General features: G+C 51.4%; 1 pseudogene; it reads right to left on the bottom strand.

Moving 5' to 3' along the window:
• The window catches only part of LOC117717664 (85/88 kDa calcium-independent phospholipase A2-like), a 72,030-nt pseudogene that overhangs the window by 1,228 nt on the left and 63,302 nt on the right, over positions 1-7,500 (bottom strand).

The following is a 7,500-nucleotide window of genomic DNA, read 5'->3' as shown; positions in this document are numbered from 1 at the left end:
ACAGTCAAAGCGGTTGCGCATGACCGCCACATGCAGGGCCGTGTTCCCGAGGCGCTTGTGCTGTCCACGTCGCAGCCCCGCTTCAGCAGCATCCGGGCCATCTGGGGACACAGACCAGGTGGGTACTCAGGACGCAGCTTCCCTGAGCAGTCCTCCAGCATCAGCAAGAGAAGTCCAGAGGCAGCCCCAGTTCTGGGAGTGTTCCTAGACCTTAACCCCCATACACCAGCTCCCCAGGAACTGGGTGACAATTATGTGAAGACTGATCTAGAAGCTCATGGCCCTTTTCTAGAGCAACAAAGGCTTCTCCAGGCCCCATCCCATAGCAGAGACCCCTGAGGTCGTCCATGGGATGTATTCCAGGGTCTTTCGTGGTATCCTGGCTCACTTTTGAACTGAGACAGCAGGGAGGTCAGTGCTGAGCCCAAAGCCCCAGCAGCCCTCCTGCAGCCTGGCCCAGTCACTGCGGCCCCAGCACCCCAGTCCAGACACTGTCATACCACACAGATGCTGCAGTGAAGGAACACATCTGAACAAGATGCTGCCCCAGAGGCAGAAGCCTTACCTTCTTGCCCGTCACATGTAAGTGTGGCCAGGGTGTTGGTGACACATGTGCTGTCAAGCTGGGCTACCTCAGAGGCCAGAGCCACTGAAGGGCTTCAGGGGAGACCTCAGCCTATGTGGCCACCAGGCTATTTGGGTGCTGCGATGCCCAGTGGCCATATCACTACCGCCACCTTCTTCCGATGAGGCAAATTTCCCACACAGTCTTGCTAACTTCCCAATACCTCTAAAGCCAGGACACCCAATCACAGATAAAGAAATCAAGGCCACCAGCCAGTGAGCAGCAGAACAGTGGTGGGACCTCAGTTCTTTCTGGACTTGTGAGACTTGTCCCCAGGTGCCACTGTCTTCCTCCCAGGAGTCTCCTCTGGGTCTGTCCTGCCCGTCAGCTGCTAGCTCTGCCTACCTCGGCATTCTTGGCCCAGTGGAGCGGGCTGGCTCCATAGCGAGGGTCCTTGCTGTGGATCTGGTTACTGTCCATGCTGATAATCATCTCCGCACACCTGGGGAGAGGCAGCAGCAGGACAGTGAGGGGACACTGCACTAGCCAAGACGTGGGGCTTTTCCTACTGATTAGGGAGGCTGCAATACAACCAACTAGCTGGCCTGACAATGACTTCTTGGATTGTGTGTGTGTGTGTGTGTGTGTGTGTGTACACACACACAGCAAATATAAACAAATATAAACAAATTATATTAAAGTGGAAAACAACAAATCAAATGACCAACAAAATGAGAAGTTAACCTATATGCTGGGGTAAAATCAAAAACTAAGGTCAGGCGTGACTGGCATTATATCTGTAATCCAACATTGAGGATGCTGAGACAGGAGGATTCGAATTCCAGGCCAGCCTAGACTATAGCACAAGCCTCTCTCAAAAAGGGTGAGGTAGGGAGGGAGGGGGAAGGGTTTTCCAGCCCTGGGAACTTCACTTTATAGATTCAAATAGATATTTCTCCAAAGAAGACACAGAAATGGCCAATGGGCTCCTCTCACTCATCTCTCAAGGCCAGTGCTTAGCACAGGAGCCAGCGTTTCGTTCACTCGCTCCAGACAGCTCTGCTGGGCAGCAATTTGCCATATTTGACCTCTCTGATTCTCCTCCAACACAAATGGAGAACTTCCTGGGACCTGAGAACTCACAGCAGAGCTGGGGTGTGGTCCTGAACTCCCTAAGACAAGAGCCTGGTACCTGCCTCCTGCAGGGTTGCCAGCCAGGAAGAATCAATGTCTAGACGCACAGGGCCATGGACCACCAGGGCATCCTTGGGCCTTTAACAAGCATGGGGGCTGAGCACTGCAGACCGCCAAGCCTCAGGTCTGCATCAGACTTGAGAGTAGGGGAGCAAAGGTGCACAGTCAGAAACGTGGGTGCATTAGTGCAAAACTCTAAAGGGTCTGTTCTTTGCACACTGTTTGTGGACTTTGGTGTGACGCCACCACATAACAGTATCAAGAGCTTTCTCCAGGCCAGCCCTTGGCCAGTTACCTGATAGACTTGAGGAACCAGGGCCTAGTCCCTGGCGCTGTAGGGTGGTGGGGGTCATGTGGTGGTGAGGCTTACCCCTTCTGGGAATACTTCATGGCTGTGTGGATGGGGAAGCCACCGGGCCCCATGATGTTGCAGCGGGCATTGCAGAGCAGCAGAACGCGCACCATCTCCTGCTTCCCCATCTGGCAGGCCAGGTGCAGTGGAGTCAGCCCTTGGTTGTTTACCTGGTTCAGGCCGGCTGAGGCGTTCTTCCCTAGGAGCTGACAGGACAACACAGGTAAGCACCTGCCACTCACTTCTGTAACCTCCAGGGGCCATCTTCCTCTGGACACCAAAAGGGAACAGACATTTGTCTCCCCGAGGACAGAGAGGTGCACTGGGGAAGAAGGGCTGTTCTGGAGATTGGAGCTGCTCTGGAGATTGGAAGAAAGCCTGAGCAGTAGGGTCCATGTGTGGGTGTGGAGCTGTCCTGACTGCGGCTCAGACGAACTGAAGGAACTTCACCCAGGCGTGGCAGCACGCGCCTGCACTCTCATACGGGGAGGCTGAGGCACAAGGTTGAGTTCAGAGCCAATCTAGACTACACAGTGAGTTCCAGGCCAGCCTTGGCTACCCTGTATAAGAACAACAAAAAGAGCCTTAGGTGTTCTAAATGGAGTGATTCTTGCTACCCACCAGTCCTTCTGTCCTGGTTAGTTCTGTCAATTGACTTAGTATAGAGTCCTGTGAGAAGAGACGCCTCAGCCAAGAATGGTCTGGGTCACATTAGCCTGGGGAAGTATCTGTGAGGGACTTCCTTGATTACAAACTGACGTAGGAGAGCCACGCCCACGATGGCGGTACCATCTCTAGGCAGGTGACCTTACACCTGGCTAAGCCAAGCCCCCAGGAGCAAGTGAGCAAGACAGAGAGCAGCAGTCCTTTATGGTTCTGCTTCCGTTCTTGCTTGAGTTTGGCCCTGACTTTCCTCAGTGACGGATTGTGATCTAGAAATGTAAATCGATAAGTTCTTTTCTCCCCAAGTGGCTTTTGGTTAGAGTGTTTTATTACGGCAACAGAAAGAACTGGAACCACCACCGGTCCTGCAGAGTATCTTTCTATATGCAGGTATTATGATTTCAATAAGAACTGAACAGGGCCTTGTGGTGGAAGCTTTTTCTGGCACACATGAGGTTCTGAGTCCAGCTCCTGTACTGCCCCTTCCTGCCTATCCAAACCCTGGGTCCTTGAGTCTTTTGTATGGAATGGTTATTTTGCAAAGAGCCCCCATAAAGCCTCCCACGCACTTTGTTAGTGGGACCCACTCTGTTTCCCAGGACGGGCTTGAACTGTCCTAGACGGCTGGGATTACATCCTGCATGCCCCACAGTAGCTGCAATCATCTCCAGATGACTTCTAATACCTAATGCAATGCAAATCTTAGATGAACAATACTGAGGAAACTTGTCTATCCACAGACGTAATTCCCCTCCAGATACTAAACTCCCCAACAGGCACCAAGAGAGCCACTGCACCAGCAGGAAGCGGAAAGGATTCTATCCTTTCCCTTGGGGCTCCCTGCCATCTCCTGAGGTTAGTCATGACCACTAGGTATAGCTGTGACTTGAGGAAGGCTGGGACCCAGCAGTGAGGAAGGGGCGCTGGCAACATGGGGGAAGCCTAGGCCAGCCCACCCCAGCCCCAGCTTCGTGGCCCTCAGTGGCCACATTTCTTGCCTCTACTGAACCTCAGTTTCTTGGGTGAGGAAAAGACCACAGTGTTCTGACCCAGGGGAGCATTCTGAAAATAGACTAGAACACAAGCCACTTGGGCAGACACAAGGTAGCATAGTCAGAGGACAGGTGTGATACACCACCACTGGCCAGATTGGATTTGCTCCAAAGAACTATTTCTAAACAGGTTGACATCTCCTGTATCCTAACAACCTTTCTTTTCCACCACAGCTGGTGGGTGGTGGGCTAGCGGGGAGGTTAAAATACTTAAGAACCCTTATTAAAAGCAGGCATTGAACAATTGAAGCCTGTAGGAGTTCCTGTGACACAAACACCTACACCAACTAGGGCAATTTGAGTGTCCATAAATTAGGTCAAATCTCGCTGCACCTTAAGCCCTCCAGGCAGGGGCTGACCTGATGCCCAGAGCCCAGGGGCAGCTCTGGGCAGCTGAGGAGCTCCGTGCCTGACTAGAGTTTCCATGGAGTTCAGCTCACTGGAGAACTTCCACAGTCAAAGATATGTCTCCCTCTAAGTGTCACAGAGTGGAGGATGGGGTTGGGGTGACAAAGGAAGTTAGGCCTCAGGAATCAAAGGCAGATGAGTGAGAAGACCCAGAAAGACCCATGAACTTGCCCTAAATCAAGGTTCCAGCACAAGGAGGTGCTCAGTTGCTCAGTCCCCTGCCCACTGCCCCGCCACTCACCTGCAGCACCTGGGGATTGTCCCCTTGCACAGCGTAATGGAAGGGGGTCCTTTGTCTCTTTCTTGACATCCATCTGGGCATGGCAGTACTGTACCAGCTCTACCAGGATTTCACTGTCGCCCTTGCGGCAGGCAGATGCAGTGGGGTGCAGCCCTCCTCATTCTCTGTGTTGTTGGCACAGCTGTTGAAGGGTTGGGTGGGCAGTGATAGGTGAGTGGCAGGCAGGGTAGAAAAGGCAGGGACACGAGGAGCCCGAGCACAGGGGCAGGGTACAGGCATGGTCTGGAGGGTCAATCCAGGCTGCAGGGTACTCTGCTCACCTGTGGGGAGATGTACCCAGGGCCATGCCAGCATGAGGGGACAACAGGATGACAACAAGTGACACAGAAAAAGGTGCACAGGACAGAAACTTCAGTGTCATGAGCAATGTAGTGAACCTCTGTGCTTCAGATTGTGAGACGGGACACCGTGGTCCCCAAGGTCATGCTAAGAGCAGTCCAGTTCACAGGTTCTGTTTTGTTTTTTTTTTTTTAAAATAAGGTCTTGCTCTACAGACCAGGCTGCCTCGAACTCACAGATCTGCCCATCTCTGCCTCCCAAGTGCTGGGACTAAAGGCATGAGCCACTATGCCCAGCTTGGTGAGGTTTAGTTAGAACCTAAGCATTGAGCAGAGTATGGGGCGGTCAGCCAGTGACTTGCAAACACAGCCACAGTGACCTCTTTGGGGAACTTGCTGATACAGCATTGAGTAAATGGATATAAAAAGAGACCAGACAAGCTTCCAGAAAAACAGCAGGGCTGGGAAGGGGACTATGGTCGAGCCCTCGGCAGCCCTCTCCTACTAAACAGCCTCTCTTTGAGATGACTGAGTAGTCGGAAGAATTCAATGTCTGCACTTCCTTCTGATTTTAATTAGTGTTCTCAGGTTATTAAGCCATGGCAATGCCATTCCTTTCTCACCCAAGCTGTGGGAAGAACAAGGTCCAGGTGTGGAGCATGCAGCATGCATGCAGCATGTGTCCTCCACAGGGCGGATGGACAGGCAGCACCACACCCCAGCAGCCCCAGTGGCCCAGCCCCAGCCCCACCCCCCTCCCCCCCACACACAGCACACACACTCTTGCCCCCACTGCTCACCTGATGATGCGGCTGTGATGGAAGCACTCCCGGATGCCAAGTTCCACGGCCAGGTGCGTCACTGTCCAGCTGGGGTGGTTCCGGATGAGATCGGTCAGGTGCTGCAGCACCTCCACATGCAGGACCTGCACAGAGCTCTCGTAGAAGGGCGGCAGCTGGGAAGAGTACTGCTGGAAGTTCACCAGGGCCTGTCTGCCTCTGACTCCAGTTGGAAGAGTCTGCCACCAGGAGAGGGGCCACTCAAGTGAGTCACAGGGGACAGAAGTGGGCCAGGTCAGGGGCAGTGCCTAGCGTAATCAGATAGTGTACCCCCAGAGCAGGCCACCCTTTGCCTGAGGCTGCAGGCTGATCCCTTTGTTCCAACACCACCCTCAAAAATGAAGCTTACTCTGCACTTATTTGTGCTTGGGGTCTTTCATCTGGTGATCTTATATCTTATTTAATGAAAGCTATGTCACATTCTCTTCTAATTTGATTGTCATATCCAGGGCCCTCACTTTCAAACTCTGGCTCTTTGTGTATGGTCAGAATTGAATACGTGATATTTACCCCAGATGGCCAGCTACAGAATGACTACTACACAGTCATTAAAGTACTTTAAAGTGACAGGGACGGGCTGGCAAAACAACCCAATGGCTAAAGGGATCTGCTGCCACCTGAGTTCAATCCCAACGAGGAAGAAGGGAGCTGACTCCCAAAGTTGTCCTCCGATCTCCCCTCTACACACAAAACATGGCCACACAAAATAAGTGAAACATAATTTTAAAAAAATTTTAAAAATAGGGAGATATTTATTTTGTAACGTGGAAAAAAAAACAGGATACTAATAATATGTAACACAAAGTAATTTTAACTATGAAAAAGGGCAGTAAAGAGATGTGTCAAAGTTTGTACAGAAGCAGAATAAATCTAAGATTTCTACCCATTTCTTTGATCTCTAAACTTCTCTAGTAAGCATATATATATTTTCCTAGTCCGAAAACAAAGCTCTGTTTATTTAAAAAGAATTGGGTTGGAGTCCAGTTCTGCGGTGAAATTGCTGTGTGATTTCTGGTACGCCTCTCCCCTTCTCTGAGCCTCATGTGAAACATGAGACGGAGACTAAGTGCACTGCTGTGGGGTGGCAGGAAAGCAGTGTGACAGGTCACAAAGCCAGGCAGACAGACTGACCTCCAGTTCTCACCATCTCTTAACCATCCTGGCTTTGTCACACACCTATACAAGGACAGAAGCCGCTGGCTCTAGTACAGAGGGTGCCCAGAGAAGGCTGGTCTGATGGAGCCAGCCTGTCCATGCTGGACAAGGTTCTCAACAGAGTGACTAAAGGAACAAACCAGTGTGGACACCCTCCTCTCCCTACAGAGAAGGGCAGCAACATGGAGTTCTCAGAAGAATATGAGGCAATCCATGCTACAAAGATACCACCAGCTCCACAGAGCATGGGGAGAGGGAAACAGGGTCTCAACCCTGGTGGGCTTGGCTTTCCTTCTTCCTGTCCATCAGATGTTGCCGGGTGGTGGCACTGCACTCCAGAGCAGGAAAGCAGGAGTGAGCTGGGTGTTCACGCTTGGCTACTCCCTTACTTGTTCTGTTTAGAATGGCATCTGTCATGGAGGAGGGTACAAAGTTCAGTGTCATAGTAAGCTACGTGACAATCATGAGGCCAGCCTGCGGTACAAGAGACACTGTCTTTAAAAAGCTCAAGTTAAGGGCTCTATAGTCTATAGACTAGATAGTGTTGAAGAGAAAACTGACTAGTGAATGGGAAGAAACATTTGCAGAAAATAGGCAGTGTGCAGAGACAAAAAAAAAAAAAAAAAAGGAATACAGGAAAGCAAGGAAGAAGCATAAACCATCATGAGGGCGCCAGATGCAGAGCAGAAAAAA

This window comes from Arvicanthis niloticus, chromosome 12 (assembly GCF_011762505.2).
Source record: "Arvicanthis niloticus isolate mArvNil1 chromosome 12, mArvNil1.pat.X, whole genome shotgun sequence".
Classification (NCBI taxonomy): domain Eukaryota; kingdom Metazoa; phylum Chordata; class Mammalia; order Rodentia; family Muridae; genus Arvicanthis; species Arvicanthis niloticus.
The sequence above is the reverse complement of the archived record's forward strand: the minus strand, read 5'-3'. Positions and strand labels throughout refer to the sequence as shown.